The sequence below is a fragment of the Arachis ipaensis genome, chromosome B06 (genome assembly GCF_000816755.2).
Source record: "Arachis ipaensis cultivar K30076 chromosome B06, Araip1.1, whole genome shotgun sequence".
Lineage (NCBI taxonomy): Eukaryota > Viridiplantae > Streptophyta > Magnoliopsida > Fabales > Fabaceae > Arachis > Arachis ipaensis.
In genome coordinates this window covers 70,065,553-70,081,609 of record NC_029790.2, presented here as the reverse complement: position 1 = coordinate 70,081,609, position 16,057 = coordinate 70,065,553, and positions in this window count along the sequence as shown.

Below are 16,057 nucleotides of genomic sequence, written 5' to 3'. Positions count from 1 at the left end.
TGGATGGTAGGTTAGAGAATTATTATGAATGGGGTTGGTGTTTTTTGGATGAACAGGACTTAGAAGATACTTAGAAATAATAGGCCAACAACAAGAAACTAACAAGTCATGAGGTGGAGAACAAATCAACATTATATGTAATTAAAATCAAAACAGATAAGAACCAAACAAAGAGAACAAATCAACTAGTTGAACTATGGAAGCAACAACAAAAAATAAACAACTATGGAAGCAGTTAACAATAATAAATAAACAGTTGAACTAATAAATAATTGAGCTGTGGAAGCAACAAAACCCACCAGCAGGAGGTACAGCCGTTTGAAGAGCACCTGGGATGGCGGCATAACCGTTTGGCATCGCGTAGGGCGGTCTCAAGGTTGGGATGGCGGGCTGGCTGGGAGGAACCTGATACGCCATCATTGGATGCATGTGCGGCACAGACGCTGGAACCACAACGCCACCGACAGCAAAGGCGATGCTGGGAGCCAATGCAACCGCAGAGCTAACACCAGGAGGTGGAATCGACGGATTCTGGTAGGCAAGGCTCGATGGAGTGGCGCCTCCGGATGGATTTGGCAGCGTGAAGAAGTGCGGTGCCTAAGGAGGCAGCGGCCGGAAGGAGGCAGTGGCCGGAAGGAGGGGGCGGCGGGAGGCATGAAGGGAGGTCCAGCGGAGATCTGAGGCGACACATAGGAGAAGGGATCCGCTTGGAAAAGAGGAGAAGGGATCCAGCGAAGGGATCGAGTTGTGATTCAGTGTGCTGGGTTTGGGTTCTAGGGTTACGGTGGGAGAGGAGGCGGGATCCGCCATGGAAAAGAGGAGAAGAATAAGATTAAGATTGTAAGGCTTGATTATGTGAACTGTGTTTGGAATTCAGTTATTATGGTGGACCAGCAACGGTGGGAGTGCCGACGGAGGCATTGTGAGTGTCGGCGATATTCTTGGTTCTTCAGGGGATATTAGGGTTAGGGGTTGTGACTTGTGAGTGACGGAGAGTGAGAGTATCTCGTAGCTTAATCAGGGGTTATTGGTTTTGGGGATTTTTTGTTTTTTTTTTTAAAACCTTTTGGCCACGCTTTTAAAACGTGCCAAAAGAGTACGAAGATATGGCCACGCTTTCTAAACGTTACTGTAATGAAACTTTGTCGCCACGCTTTTAAAACATTCTTATTTCTCTCTATGGCCACGCTTTTGAAGCGTGGCAGAAAAAAACGTGCCTCTATCTCTAATCAATTGCCACCTTCACAAAAGCGTGGCCATTGACCCTTTTCGCCACGCTTTTGAAGTGTGACGAAAAAAAACGTGGCCGAATCTCTATTCAATTGCCACCCTCACAAAAGCGTGGCCATTGACCACTTTTGGCCACGTTTTTAAAGCGTGGCAAGAAAAAAGCGTGGCCATAGGCCTTTTTTCTTGTAGTGAGTCCAACCTTTGTGTCTCATCTTTGATGTGTCAACCAAAATGAGCCTTGATTTACAACGCCAACCACGAAACGTCCTTCTCTTACGCTTCATCCTGCAAAGTTCCCTAAGTTGACCATCTGTTTCAAACAAGCCATACTCGAGTGGGACAATAAAGCTAATTGAGATGACTTTTACCCACTCAAATGAAGGAGTAGATGACAACCTAGGCGAAGAAGCTTCCAAGGATCTTGACAAAGCGTATTCAACTTTTTTTCTAAGGACCTTCACCTCTTCACAAGATTTCTCAATTTCAATCCTTTGTTCATCAATTTCGTCCAACTCTTCTCCATCACTCAAATCATAAATGGAAGGATGAGACAAATCTAACCCCACAACACTTTCAAATTCATCGGGAGAAGGTTCTTCAAGTTCAAAGGATTCACCCCCAAGAAGGTGTGATGCATGATCTTCATCATCAAGGGAACTCAATTCTTGCTTCATTCCTTCCAAGTCTTCGTTCAAAAATTGTTTTAGAGGTTGTGCACTCTCCTCCTCAACATCAAATTCAATCTTTTTGGAGGGGTTTTCTATGACTTTAGATTCCCATGGAGGTTTCGCATCTCCTAAGTCTTCAACCACTTCTTCCTCTTCTTCAATAATCATAGGTTCCTCCAATTGTTCTAACACAAAGTAACATTCCTCATTTTCAACCGGAGTTTCCAATCTCTCCTTCATACTATGCTCTTTAATTGATTGTCCACATGTGGCCATGGAATTTTCTTGAGTTCTCAAATATTGGGAGGCTAATCGGTTTACCACCTCATCCAAAGTGGCCGTGAATTCTAGCATCTCCCTTTTCATCTCTTCTTGCCCTTGAAGAATAAGACCAAGGGTTTCATCTATTGGAGAATAGGGTGGATAGAAGGATTCATTATTTTGGAGAAAGGGTTCATAATAGGAAAGTGGTTCTTCTTGGTAAGAGTATGGAGGTGGTGTGTATGGAATTTGTGGTCCTTGAGAGTAATTGTATTGGAATGAGGGTGGTTCTATGGGTTTTCTCTCATAATGGTCACAAGGATGAGGTAAGGGTGATTGGATATATGACGGATGAGGGTCATAGGAGGGTATTTGGTAAAAAGGGGCTTGTGAGTATGGTGGTTCAGAGCTATGTTGAGGATAGGGCTCATAGGCATGTGGTGATGGTTGTTGACAAGTACAATGAAGATTACTGATAAACCCCCTTTGTAGGGTTTATCTTGTGTTGCATTTAGAGCATTTTGATAACCTTTTCTCAGATTTATTCAATGAAATAGCATGATTTTTGTGATTGCCTCCGTACTTATGCCTAGATGTGAAAACATGCTTTTTAGGCCTTTATTTTGATAATTCGGATTCACCTTTGATTTCCACTAGATGCCTTGATGCGTTTGCTAGTGATTTCAGGTTGAAAAGGGCCAGGAAGGGATCAAAGGAGTGGAAGGAAAGCATACAAAGTGCAGAAATCATGAAAGGCCAAAGATTTGAAAAAGCCCATGGGAGCGCGTGTACTGTGCGCATCCACGTGGATTGCGAAATGCTCCAGGGGCACATACGCGCGCTGTGCGCGTACACGCCGAAGGCCGCACGTGATTCCTTTAGTCAAACACGTGCCTGGCGATTTTGGAGGGTTTCCAACCCCATTTGGATATGAGTTTTTGGCGGGAAAAGGCTAAAAAGACCAAGGAATGAAGGGGAAGAGACATCATAGATTCATACACACATTAGGCTAGGTTTTAGTTTTAGTTTTAGAGAGAGAAGCTCTCCCTTCTCTCTAGGATTAGGATTAGGATTAGGTTTAGTTCTTAGATTTTGGTTTTAATTCATGCTCCCTTCTACTTCTTCTTCTTAATTCTTTGTTGTTGCATTTATTATTCTTCTATTGTTTGTTATACTTTCTTCTACTTTGTCTGTAGATCTACTTTTGTTCATTCTATTTTCTTTCAATTCAAGTTGAAGTAATTCATAATAATTGTGTTTCTTTTGATTGTTGCTATTGATTTCCTACAATAATTGTTGTTATCCATTTACTATACTTTTCTTTAGTGCCTTCCAAGTGTTTGATGAAATGCTTGGTTAGATTTTAATGTAGAATTTGTTCCTCTTAGCCTAGGTGAAGTAATTAGTGACGCTTGAGTTATCTAATTCCTTTGCTGATTGATAATTAGAAGTTGCTAATTGATTTGGATACCACTAAAGCTAGTCTTTCCCTTGGGAGTTGGCTAGGACTTGTGAAATCAAGTTAATTCATCCACTTGACTTTCCTCCATGGTTAGAGGTTAACTAAGTGGTAGCAATGGATAATTTGTGATCACAATTGAGGAGAATAACTAGGATAGGACTTCTAATTCTCATAATCTAGCCAAGAGCTTTTCATTGTTGTTAGTTTATTTTCATTGCATTTTACATTTCTTGACTCCTATCTCAAAAACCCCCAAAGATATCTCATAACCAATAACAAGGACACTTTATTACAATTCCTAGGGAGAATGACTCGAGGTTTAAATACTTCGGTTTATAGATTTTAGGGGTTTGTACTTGTGACAAACAATCTTTTATATGAAAGTATTAATTGTTGGTTTAGAAACTATATTACAACGAGACTTCATTTGCGAAATTCTAAACCGTCAAAAGTCCTCTCATCAAAATGGCGCCGTTGCCGGGGAATTTTCAATTTTGTTGTGTTATTGGTTATTGTATATATGTGAATAGTGTGAATATGTTTGCTTTTGTTAGTTCTTGCTAATTTTAGGATTTAATTTTCTTTCTTCTTATTTGATTTTTGCTTTCATTTTCTCTTGCTATTATGAATTCTCACTTTGGCTATGAGTTTGGTTCTAATTATGTTGTAGGAAATGTGAACTTCAATGTTGACACTCATTATGGATGGAACCAACAAAGATGGGAGGAGCCTCAAGGGATTGATCACTCTTATTGGCAACAACCTCCGGATGCGTATAGGTACAATTTCCATCCTAATGCATGTCAATTCAATGGCTATGGTGAAACTTTATGTGAAAATCAACTACCACCATCATATACCTATGACTCTTATCCTCAACATAAACCTCAACCATTCTCACAAGCCTCTCATTACCAAACACCTTCCTATGATCCATATCCATCACATGGCCAATCACCCATACCATATTCTTATGACCATTATGAGCAAGAACCTTTAGAAACACCACAACCTTATCATGACTACTATGAAGAACCACCTCAATGCGCACCATCTCCACACCCTTACTATAAAGAACCACCTTCTCATTATGAACCCATACTCCAAAATAATGAACCTTTCTATCCACCTCAAGCCCCAATGGATGATTCTCTCATCTTGCTACTTCAAGGCCAAGCGGATATGCAAAGGAACACCCTAGATTTTATGACCAATTTGACTAAGGTAATGCATACTTTAGCCTACCAATGCTTGAATACTCAAGGTGTCTCCGTGGCCATATGTGAAAAATTAAAAGAGGACCAAAGCATGAAAGAGAGATTGGAAAATCCGATGGAGAAGAAGGAAGAGTCAAACTTTGTATTGGAGCAATTGGAGAAACCTAGGATTATTTAAGAAAAGGAAGAGGTGGTTGAAGATTTAGGAGATGTTGAAAGTCCAAGGGAATGTAACATCATGGAGCACTCTTCCAAGAAGCTTAATATTGATGTTGAGGAGGGTGCGCAACCTCCAAGGCGTATTTTAGTTGGAGACTTGAATGAGGCTTATCAAGAGATGGATTCAATCATGGATGAATTTCTATCCACAATGGAATCCTCTCCTATTGGACATGAAGTTAAAATTATAGAAGAATGTGCACAACCTCCCATACCCTTGGTGAGCAATGAGAAAGAGAGTGAATCGGAAGAGAGCTACCAAGAGGAAAAAGTTGGCATGGTGTATATCAAGATTGAAGTATATGAAAAGGTTGATCAAGAGATGGATTCATTCATCAATAAATTCCTATCCAGAATTGAATCACCTCTCATTGGGTAAGAAATTGAAGTTCTTGAAGACAACACCAAGCCAAGTGATAAAGGGAAAAAGGTTGAAATTGAAAAAAGTTGTCAAGAGGTGGAAATACCCAAGAAAGAGCATAAGGAAGCCGACCTTGCATTGTCTAAGTGTGGGGAGGTTTCCCTCCCTAAGCCACCATCCAACATATCATTCGAGTGGGTACAACTCTTACCCTTAAGCTCCACTTTCTCACTTGAATATGGCTTGATTGAAACGGGTGGACAACTTAGATCTCTTTGTGGAATTAAGAACAAAGAGGAGTTGTGTAGTGGTTGGAAGTTTGGAATTAGGCTCATCAAGGTCGAAGCTTCAAGGTATAGGGACCATGATCGGATGAATTCTACTTCACATGGGTCTAGGAGGAAGACTTGGTATTCTAGAGGGAATTCTACTCGTCATACTTGTCAACTGCCCCAATGGAAAGTACATAAAGATCAACTCGAAGACGGGTGCGAAAATAAGATATCGGATCCCGGATCAAAGCATGAAGACCAACTATGGGAGCTCATATCTTGGGTGGAACTCCATCCAAACTTGGTGAAGATGGTTGGAAATTCTGTCAACCATTTGAGGAACAAGGATCCTTGGAGATTCATGGATGAGTACAAGCATAAGCCACCATGACAAGAGCCTCCCAAATGTCCAACTTAAGGACTTAAACTAAAAGTGCTAGGTGAGAGACACCCCACCATGGTAAACTCTTTCCAATCTTTTGCATTTTTGATTAATAAATGAATTGAGTTACCATTGTAGGTAGTTTTCTTTCCATATACTTAGTTCAATAAATTGGTTGAAAGTTGCTTTTGGGGCAAGTAACCCTTGTTTAATTTGGAAGATTCCCAAAAACCCAAAAATATTTTTGTTATTTTGTGTTTTGAGTTAATTTTGAGCTGAAGATAGTGTTAGGAGGGTTTTAAGCTGTTTTTGCCTTTTTTGAAAAAAAAGTGTTCAAGGACGCGTACGCACGCTGTGCACGTGCGCGTCCCTACGTATATGCAGGCCCATACTCTTCCCAGAGAGTTAGGCCAATCTCGCGCAAAAGCTGGGCCAATAACACAACTGCGTGTACGCATGCGCACACTGCGTGCTTTCGCTTCAATATCCTTATTTTGTATATGAGCGTGCCCGCGTACATGCCGCGTGCGCACCGATTCACCAAAAATATTTCCAGGACAAGGACCCGAGACTTGTGCCTGTTCTGGGCTGGCTTTGAGCCTTTAGCCCAACTCACCTCGCGCGGACGCGCACGGCACGCGTCCGTGCCTATACCCAGATCTTTCATCTACGCGTCGACGCACCTGCCGCTTCCGCGCACTTCACCTATTTTGCCATCCATGCAAACGCGCACTTTACGCTGCCGCGTCATTCACTCTTTTCACCCAGTCGCGCGCAGGCGCACGGTGTGCATGCGCGCGGATTCAAGATTTTTAACCCCAAGGGACGCGAGAACACCCTCACTCGCAGAACCCCCCTTTTTCCCCCCCAACATTCTCTCTTATCCCTCACCCTCGAACCACCAGCGTCGCACCACCGCACCGACCGCCCCGCCGTCACCATCACCCTCTCCGTTTACCCCTTTTCCTCTTTTCTTTCACCGTTTCCTTCCCCATGCTCTCACTCTCATCTCCCTACCTTGCTTCAGCCCGTAACCACCATCAACCGCCGCGACGACCATTGTCGCTGGCGAACCCTCAGCCATCGCCCACCCTACCCTCTCCACTATTTCCTCTACCGTTACCACTATCCTTCCATCTTTCTCTCTTTACCACTCATACCCTTGCTTTGTTTCCTTCCCCGCCACTCACATCCCTCTGCGCTGCCACCATTGCTGAGCGGCGTTGCTACCATTTCGGGCAGTGCTACGTCTGGTCCTCCCCTCTATTCCATTGCCATTTCTGCACCTCTGCTTCCAGGTTCTCCAGAGCCTAAACTACTACCCTATTTTCTTTACTGCTTTTGTTAATTCTGTTAATTAATTTCAGTTAGTTAGTTGGATAATTTTGCATGTTAGGATAGATAAAAATAACTGTGGTTAGGTAGTTAGGTTGTGGTTAGAGGATTCTAGGCCTGATAACTGCTCTGTTTATGTTTATTTGTTTGGATGTTACATGCTAAGTGATACGTGGTGTGCTCTGTTTTGTATTCTGTTTCACTGCTGCTTTATTTGATTGATGCTATCCGAGTCATGTGCATTCTTTGATTGCTTACCTGTTGATATGTGAACTCATATGACAGATTTCTGCTGCTATTTGCTATCCGGGAACATCTGATTTACTGCTGGAATGTTGCCTAATTTTTTTCGGAAATTGCTATTTGGTTTTAAACATGTTACCTATAACTGAACTTTGTGCTTTTGGAGTTGAGTTCTCATCTGATTACACGAAGCTCCTTTCTTAGGTAACTTCACAGGGCATTGAGCTATCCCCTCTCCCCGACTCTCTCACTTTCGACGAGCCAGATCATGAGGCAGAGCGTGCGGAGGCGCATGTTGAGGAGCCGATTCGGCAGGAGGCACCTCCAGAGACACAGGCTACCCAGGATACTCCGCAGTATGCCGAGGTGCCAGTACCCCAGTCTGAGATACAGCAGGAGACAGATGCGACCGTTGACCCTCACCATGAGCTTGATCAGTAGCATCAAGGACGAAGCTTTATCTTAAGTGTGGGGAAGTCACTGTCATCGTCGGTGGATTTGGTGAACACTTTTTGGACATTATCACTTAGTTCATCTTATTTTACTTTATTTTGTACTATTTTGGGATTATTGTATATACTTGCTAGCATGGATACTTTTATTTTGGCTGTTGCACACTTTTATTGTATATATTACATTTTAGCATTGTGGTTGTGATTTGAAAATCTTTTGAATTGTTGAAAACTTAGCTAGCCCCTTTTGTGCATAAAAGATGTTGTTTTTGATTGGAAAAGAGGGTAAACTAAGGAATTTGAGAAATTATTAGTCACAACATTGCATTTAGGATAGGCTTAGTCAAAATAAAATAATTTCCAAAAAGAATTTATTTAGAGGGCACCACCCCAATTGATTGGAAAATTTTTTGTGGAACTTGCTTGAATTCATACTTTTGTGGATCATGTTTTGAGCTAAGAACACAAGGTTGTGAGTTTTGAGCCTATTGGTGTGGTTACATCTTATAACCACTTATTTTCCTTCTTATGTGCATTATTCTCCTTCTATGATTGTGATCCTTGATTTATTTGATTCTATATGTCCAATTATTCCTTGTATACATGCATTTATATGATTGAGGCCATTATTTCATTTAGCTCACTTACCCATAAAGCCTTACCTTTTATATTCCATTGTTAGCCAATTTGAGCCTACTCTTAACCCGCTTGTTCATAATTTTAGCACATTACAAGCCTTAAAGCAAAAAACAATAAATGTCCTTATTTGGATCTTTGATTGGCTTAGGCTAGTGTGTGTGTAACATTCAAGTGTGAGAAATTTGGGACATTGGCTAAATAAAGAGGGTGGTTTGTATTTTTGTTGAAAATATTGGGAATTGGGTACATGCTCATGTGTAATGAATATATAGACCTTATGCATTGATGTTCTTATATATAGTTTGAAAGAAAGAAAAAAAATGAGAAAAACAAAAGAAAAAGAAAAAGAAACAAAAAGAAGAGTATGGAAAAGAAAAGAAAAGTAAAGAAAAATAGAAAAAAAAGAAAGAAATAAAAAGGGGACAAAATGCCCCAAAGCAAAGCTCAATAAGGATCAATGTATAAGTGTTATGAAATGAAAAGAAATTGTGTGAGTATGTTAAAAAGATAAAGAATGGGTAGTTTGGTTTAGTTTTGAATTGTATAGGATGTCATAGGTTAGATGGCAAGTCCAAGCTTATCAAAGATTCAAATTTCAAGCTCACTTAACCATATATACATCCTACCTTGACCCTAGCCCCATTACAACTAATGAAAAGACCTCATTGTATTCATATGCATGCATTGAATGATTGTTGATTGTTAGATGAAGAACAAATCTTGGAAAACATGATTAGTGGAGAATTGAGTGAATCAATCCCTAAACACTTGAGCGAATAGAGCGGATACACATCCGGTGAGGGTTCGATTGCTCGATTACATGTGTTCACCACTATCATCTATATTCATGCAAGTTTGTAAATCCTTATGATAGCTCCATACAATTGTGGGTCGGATGTAGTTTCCATTGTTTGAACCCTTTGTGCTTACATGTATCCTCTTGGAATTTGATTTGTTTTGACTAAGTATTAGCATTCATATAGTTAGTCGCATTCATTTAGATAGTTGCATTTAGATGATTTAGTTGCATTGAATAAATGTCATACCCTGTGCTTCATCCTTGGTTAAGCATGAGGACATGCTTGGTTTAAGTGTGGGGAGGTTGATAAACCCCCTTTGTAGGGTTTATCTTGTGTTGCATTTAGAGCATTTTGATAACATTTTCTCACATTTATTCAAATAAATAGCATGATTTTTGTGATTGCCTTCGTACTTGTGCCTAGATGTGAAAACATGCTTTTTAGACCTTTAATTTGATAATTCAGATTCACCTTTGATTTCCACTAGATGCCTTGATGTGTTTGCTAGTGATTTCAGGTTGAAAAGGGCTAGGAAGGGATCAAAGGAGTGGAAGGAAAGCATACAAAGTGGAGAAATCATGAAAAGCCAATGATTTGAAAAAGCCCATGGGCACGCGCGCGTACTGTGCGCATCTGCACGGATTGTGAAATGCCCCAGGGGCGCGTACATGATTCCTTTAGTCAAACACGTGCCTGGCAATTTTGGAGGGTTTCCAACCCCATTTGGAGCTGAGTTTTTGGCTGAAAAAGGTTAAAAAGACCAAGGAATGAAGGGGAAGAGACATCATAGATTCATACACACATTAGGCTAGGTTTTAGTTTTAGTTTTAGAGAGAAAAGCTCTCCCTTCTCTCTAGGATTAGGATTAGGATTAGGTTTAGTTCTTAGATTTTGGTTTTAATTTATGCTCCCTTCTACTTCTTCTTCTTAATTCTTTGTTGTTGCATTTATGATTCTTCTATTGTTTGTTATACTTTCTTCTACTTTATTTGTAGATCTACTTTTGTTCATTCTATTTTCTTTCAATTCAAGTTGAAGTAATTCATAATAATTGTGTTTCTTTTGATTGTTGCTATTGATTTCCTACAATAATTGTTGTTAGATTTTATTGTTGTTATCCATTTACTATGCTTTTCTCTAGTGCCTTCCAAGTGTTTGATGAAATGCTCGGTTAGATTTTAGTGTAGATTTTGTTCCTCTTGGCCTAGGTAGAGTAATTAGTGATGCTTGAGTTATCTAATTCCTTTGCTGATTGATAATTAGAAGTTGCTAATTGATTTGGATACTACTAAAGCTAGTCTTTCCCTTGGGAGTTGGCTAGGACTTGTGGAATCAAGTTAATTCATCCACTTGACTTTCCTCCATGGTTAGAGGTTAACTAAGTGGTAGCAACAGATAATTTGTGATCACAATTGAGGAGAATAACTAGGATAGGACTTCTAATTCTCATAATCTAGCCAAGAGCTTTTCATAGTTGTTAGTTTATTTTCATTGCATTTTACACTTCTTGTCTCCTATCTCAAAAACCCCCAAAGATATCTTATAACCAATAACAAGGACACTTTATTGCAATTTCTAGGGAGAACAACCTGAGGTTTAAATACTTCAGTTTATAGATTTTAGGGGTTTGTACTAGTGACAAACAATCTTTTGTATGAAAGGATTAATTGGTTGTTTAGAAACTATATTACAATGAGACTTCATTTGTGAAATTCTAAACCGTCAAAAGTCCTCTCATCAATTACCACATCCATGAGATTGATATACATAAGGAGTGGAATTATATCTATAAGAGACCGGAGGAGGTTGTTGCCAAAAAGGTTGTCCATAAGCTTGAGGCTTCACCCACCATTGCTTGTTCCATCCTTGATGCATATTCTCATTGAGATTCCCATTTCCTACAATATAGTTGTAACCGAACTCATAGCCAAAAGGATGAGAATTCATTGTAGCAAGGGAAGTTGTCTATTGGTAAGGAATTTCACAAATAAAATCTCGTTGTAAGTATAGTTATAAACCAACAAACAATTCTTCAATAAAAAATTTGTTTGTCACAAGTGCAAACCCTAATAAAAATAACCGAAGTATTCAAACCTCGGGTCGTCTCTCAAGAAATTGCAGGGAAGTGTTCTTGTTATTGGTTATGGGACAAGTATTTTTGGGGGTTTTGATACGTAAAAATAAAAATTTTATTTTCACGTATTAACTACCGGCAAGTATACCGGGTCACATCAAGTAATAAAACTCACTTAGAGTGAGGTCGATCCCACGAGGATTAAAGGATTAAGCAATCAATAGTCAATTGATTATTCTAGTTAGACAATCATTTTGGAGTGATAAGCAACAGGAAATATAAATGACTAGAAATTAAAAGAAAGCAATAAAGTGCAAGAAAAGTAAATGGCAAGAATATAAATGGTTGGAACGTAAAATTGCACGAAAGTAAAGAACATCAAAGTAAAGTGCAGGGGAAGACATAAGGGATTGGAGATGTTGATTTCTCTTGAATCAATGGGTCTCACTCCTTCTCAATCATGTAAGATAGATCCATGGAAGATTGTAAATAATTGGGTCCCAATCTCTTGGTGACTCAATTTCTCTCACCACAATCAATTGCCACTCTCGTGATCTAATTGCTCATGAGAAGAGATGAAGTTCAATTTCAAATCTAAAGACCACACAACCCTCGAGACCTCAATTCAAAGTGGTTGCATCTCACATACCAACTAAGAATGTATTGATCAAGAGGATTATGAGAGAAGAGCCTCAAACTAAATTCCATGATCCCTTTCTCAAGGCTCACATGTAATTCAAGTAGATCCAATCCCTCTTTCTATAGTAATTGGATCTATGAAGCACAAAGACTCTCTCTTAGATAAACAAACATGATTTCTAATCTCATACAACATAAATCCAAAGACCCCAATATTAGAATGGTTATATGTCACGTACCAACTCTAAATCAAGAATCAACTTCATTATGCCAAGAGAATTCAAACTGAATCCTATGTTCCCTCTCTCAAGGTTCACAATAGGATTCTAATAGATCTAAGGATCTTTGAAGAACAAAACTCTCTTGCAAGGATTCTAAAAGATATCCAAGTATGAAATTAGAATGAAGAAGAGAAGAAGAGATAAACATTAATTCAATCAAAATTGAAACGGAGCTCCTTTCCCAAATGTAGAGGGAATTAAGTGATCATTGCTCTCAAATAAAAATCAAATTGCATGAAGTTAAAATGCAGAAAATGAAAGATGAAGATTAAGAATTCAAAACTAAAAATTAAAGAATTCATAAATGAGAATTACAAATTAAACTAAATTACTACTAAGGAAGAAGAAAAGAGAAAGGGAAGAAGAGTGTATGAGAGGAGGGGTCCGAAGACCCACCCCAGTGGAGTGTGCCAATGAAGTGTGTGTGTGTGATCTCCTCCCGTGCTACTTAATTCTATGAAACTATGGCCTTTATATAGGCTTTCCTAAATTACAAATTGAAATAAAATTAAAATTAAATTACAAACAAAATGAAAATTAACTATTCTAGATGATTCTTGTGGCCTTGATTGGTTGAGATTTATGGGCTTTGTTCTTGTTGGATTAGCTAGCTCATGAGTGGAGTTGCTGGCCTTTAAGGAAAACAGAGGAAGCAGAGCTTGTTCACATCAATTCTGGCCCAGTGAATGGGCGTTACTGGCAAACACGCTAGTGTTATTGCAAGTTGGCAACGTGTGTGTTAGTCCCCCCTGGGCTGAGGTTTGGTGATGGGCGTTGCCAGCCCAAGTTATTGCCAACAACTTGGCTTTTCTTCTTCTTGGCTCCACTTTTCATGCTTAATGTTGCCTAAAATTTGAGGTTTAATCCTCTGTTTCAATATGGACTATCATACATAATTGGAAAGCTCAGAATGTCTTCTTTCTAATGTACTTGGAATCATTTCAATTGAATCTTCTTAGCTCAAGTTATGCTCCATTGAAGAAGGTAAGGTCAAGTTGCCTTGGTTGTGGGCGTTTTCATCAAACACGCTAGTTCTCTCCAAGTTGGCAACGTGCTAGTGCCCTTCCTTGGCCCAAATTCTTGGCCCCATTGGCATTGTTGATGAACACGCCTTCTCCCCCTTGGCTTGGCAACGTGTTCGAGCCCCTTTAGGCTCATTCATGCTTCCATAGATGTCAACTCCTTGTTCTTGTTTTTTTGGGGCTTAAATTTGCTTATGGTTTGGCTTCAATTTTGTGCTCTACTATAGACTATTATATATGGATTGAATCTCTGAATGTCAGCTTTCCAACGCAACTGAAAGCACTCAAATTGGATCTTTGTAGCTCAAGTTATGCTCCATTGAAGAGGACATGGTCAGCCTGCCAAAATCGCAAACGTTTTTGGTGAACACGCCTTTGTTCTTCCAAGTTGGCAACGTGTTCAGTTTCTGAGGCTCCAAATGAAGCCAGCTTTTGAAGCTTCAAACGAATGTCAAACCCATACTATTATATATCATTGGAAAGCTCTAGATGTCTACTTTCAAATGCCGTTGGAATCACCTCATTTAAAGCTCTGTAGCTCAAGATATACTCCATTGAAGGAGGTAAGGTCAGGCTGTCCAGCTCACCAACATTTTTGGCAAACACTCCTTTGTTCTTTCAAGTTGCCAACGTGCTAACTTATGCTTCCTAGCTCCAAGCATTGCTGCGTTGTTGATGAGCACGCCAATGTATTCCCAAGTTAGCAACGTGCTCTTCATTCCCAAGGTTACCTAGCTTGCTTGTATGATGCGTTGCCAATGAACACGCCTATGTATCCTGGAGTTGACAACGTGCTCGAGCCTTCCTTATGGCTCCATGCTTGCTGCCTGGCGTTGTTTCCAAACACACCAATGCACTCCAAGGTTGGCAACGTGCTTGAGCTCTTGTCCTCCTTGCCAAGGCTTCTTTACTCCATGGGTGACCTTCCTTGGCGTTGGCAACGTGGAGTGGAGTTGGCAATGCCCTTAGTGACTTCCTTCTTGCTCCACGGCTCTCTACTTCATCACTTCAACAACTTCAAAGCTCTGCTCCTTTTTTGCTTTCGAGCTTATTTTGTACTTTTTGCTTCTTTCTCTACCACTTTCTACAAAACACATCAATTCAAAGAGATCAAAGCAATATATGACTTAAGCACAAAAATATTCCATAATTAAGCTCTAAACATTAATTTATTGTGTGAAAAAGCATAGAAAAACACAACATGATGCCCATGCATCAGGTTTGGAATAAGAGACAAGAAACTTAAATGACAAGAAAGTAAATGAAACTCAAATTATAAAAAGGTCTTGGCAAGGGTTGATGGTTAAGGATCTTTATCCTTGTTACAAACCACAACATGATAATTGTAAGGATCAATGTCACTAAGTCATCCTCTAACAAGTGAAGGAAAGTCAAATGAGCTATATCAATCCTAATCTATAAGTCCTAGCCACCTCACTAATTAGCTTAGTTGAAGCTAGAGTCAATGGATACCAATCATCAATTACATGGACATTAGCAATTCAAATTCACCTAAGATACCATCCCAAGCCCAGAATAGAGAAATCTATGCTAACATCCATCCAATCATTTTATCAAACACTTGGAAGGTACAAAAGGAAAGCATGGTAAAATTGCAAGAAATATAAATCTACCAACTACCAAAGCAAGGAATTAACAACAACAATTCAAGAAAGCAATAAAAGACATGGAAACATAGATTGCATTAAAAGAAAATAGAAGCAACAAGAGTGCATCATAACAAAGTAAACAAATACAAGGAGTAAAATACTAAACTAAGAAAATAAAGGGAAAGGGACAAGAAATTGTGAAGGAAAAGTAAATCAAAGCATGAATTAAACCTAGATCTAAAGAAATCATAATCTACATCTAACCTAATTCTAGAGAGAAGAGAGAGATTCTCTCTCTAGAAACTAACTAAAGCATAATGGAAAACTTCCTAATTGCCCTCCCCTCTTGATCCAGCTTGAATTCTGCATGAAATAGTCTTTGGAATGAGTTGGATTTGGGCCTGGGAAGCTCAGAAATCACCCCCAACATTTTCACTTTAATGAGATCATGTGCGAATTGTGACGCGTACGCATGGATCACGCGTACGCGTCACCTGGCGACTTCATTTCCACGCGTGCGTGTCTGTTACGCGTGCGTGTCGATGTATGCACTACAAATCCTTGATTTTCCATGAATCCTCCATTTTGCATGCTTTTCTCTTCACTCCTTTTATCCATTCCTCGCCTTTTCAACCTGAATTCACTAACAAACACATCAATGCATCTAGTGAAATCAAAGGTGAATTAAAACTAGCAAATTAAAGGTCTAAAATGCATGTTTTCACACTTAAGCACAAATTAAGAGAAATTCATGAAACCATGCTATTTCATTGAATAAATGTGAGAATAATGGATAAAAATCCACTCAATTCAGCATAAAATGCACCACGAAATAGTGGTGCATCAGTCTTCATCCTCAATGCTTGGCAACCATAAGTGTTTCCTTATTT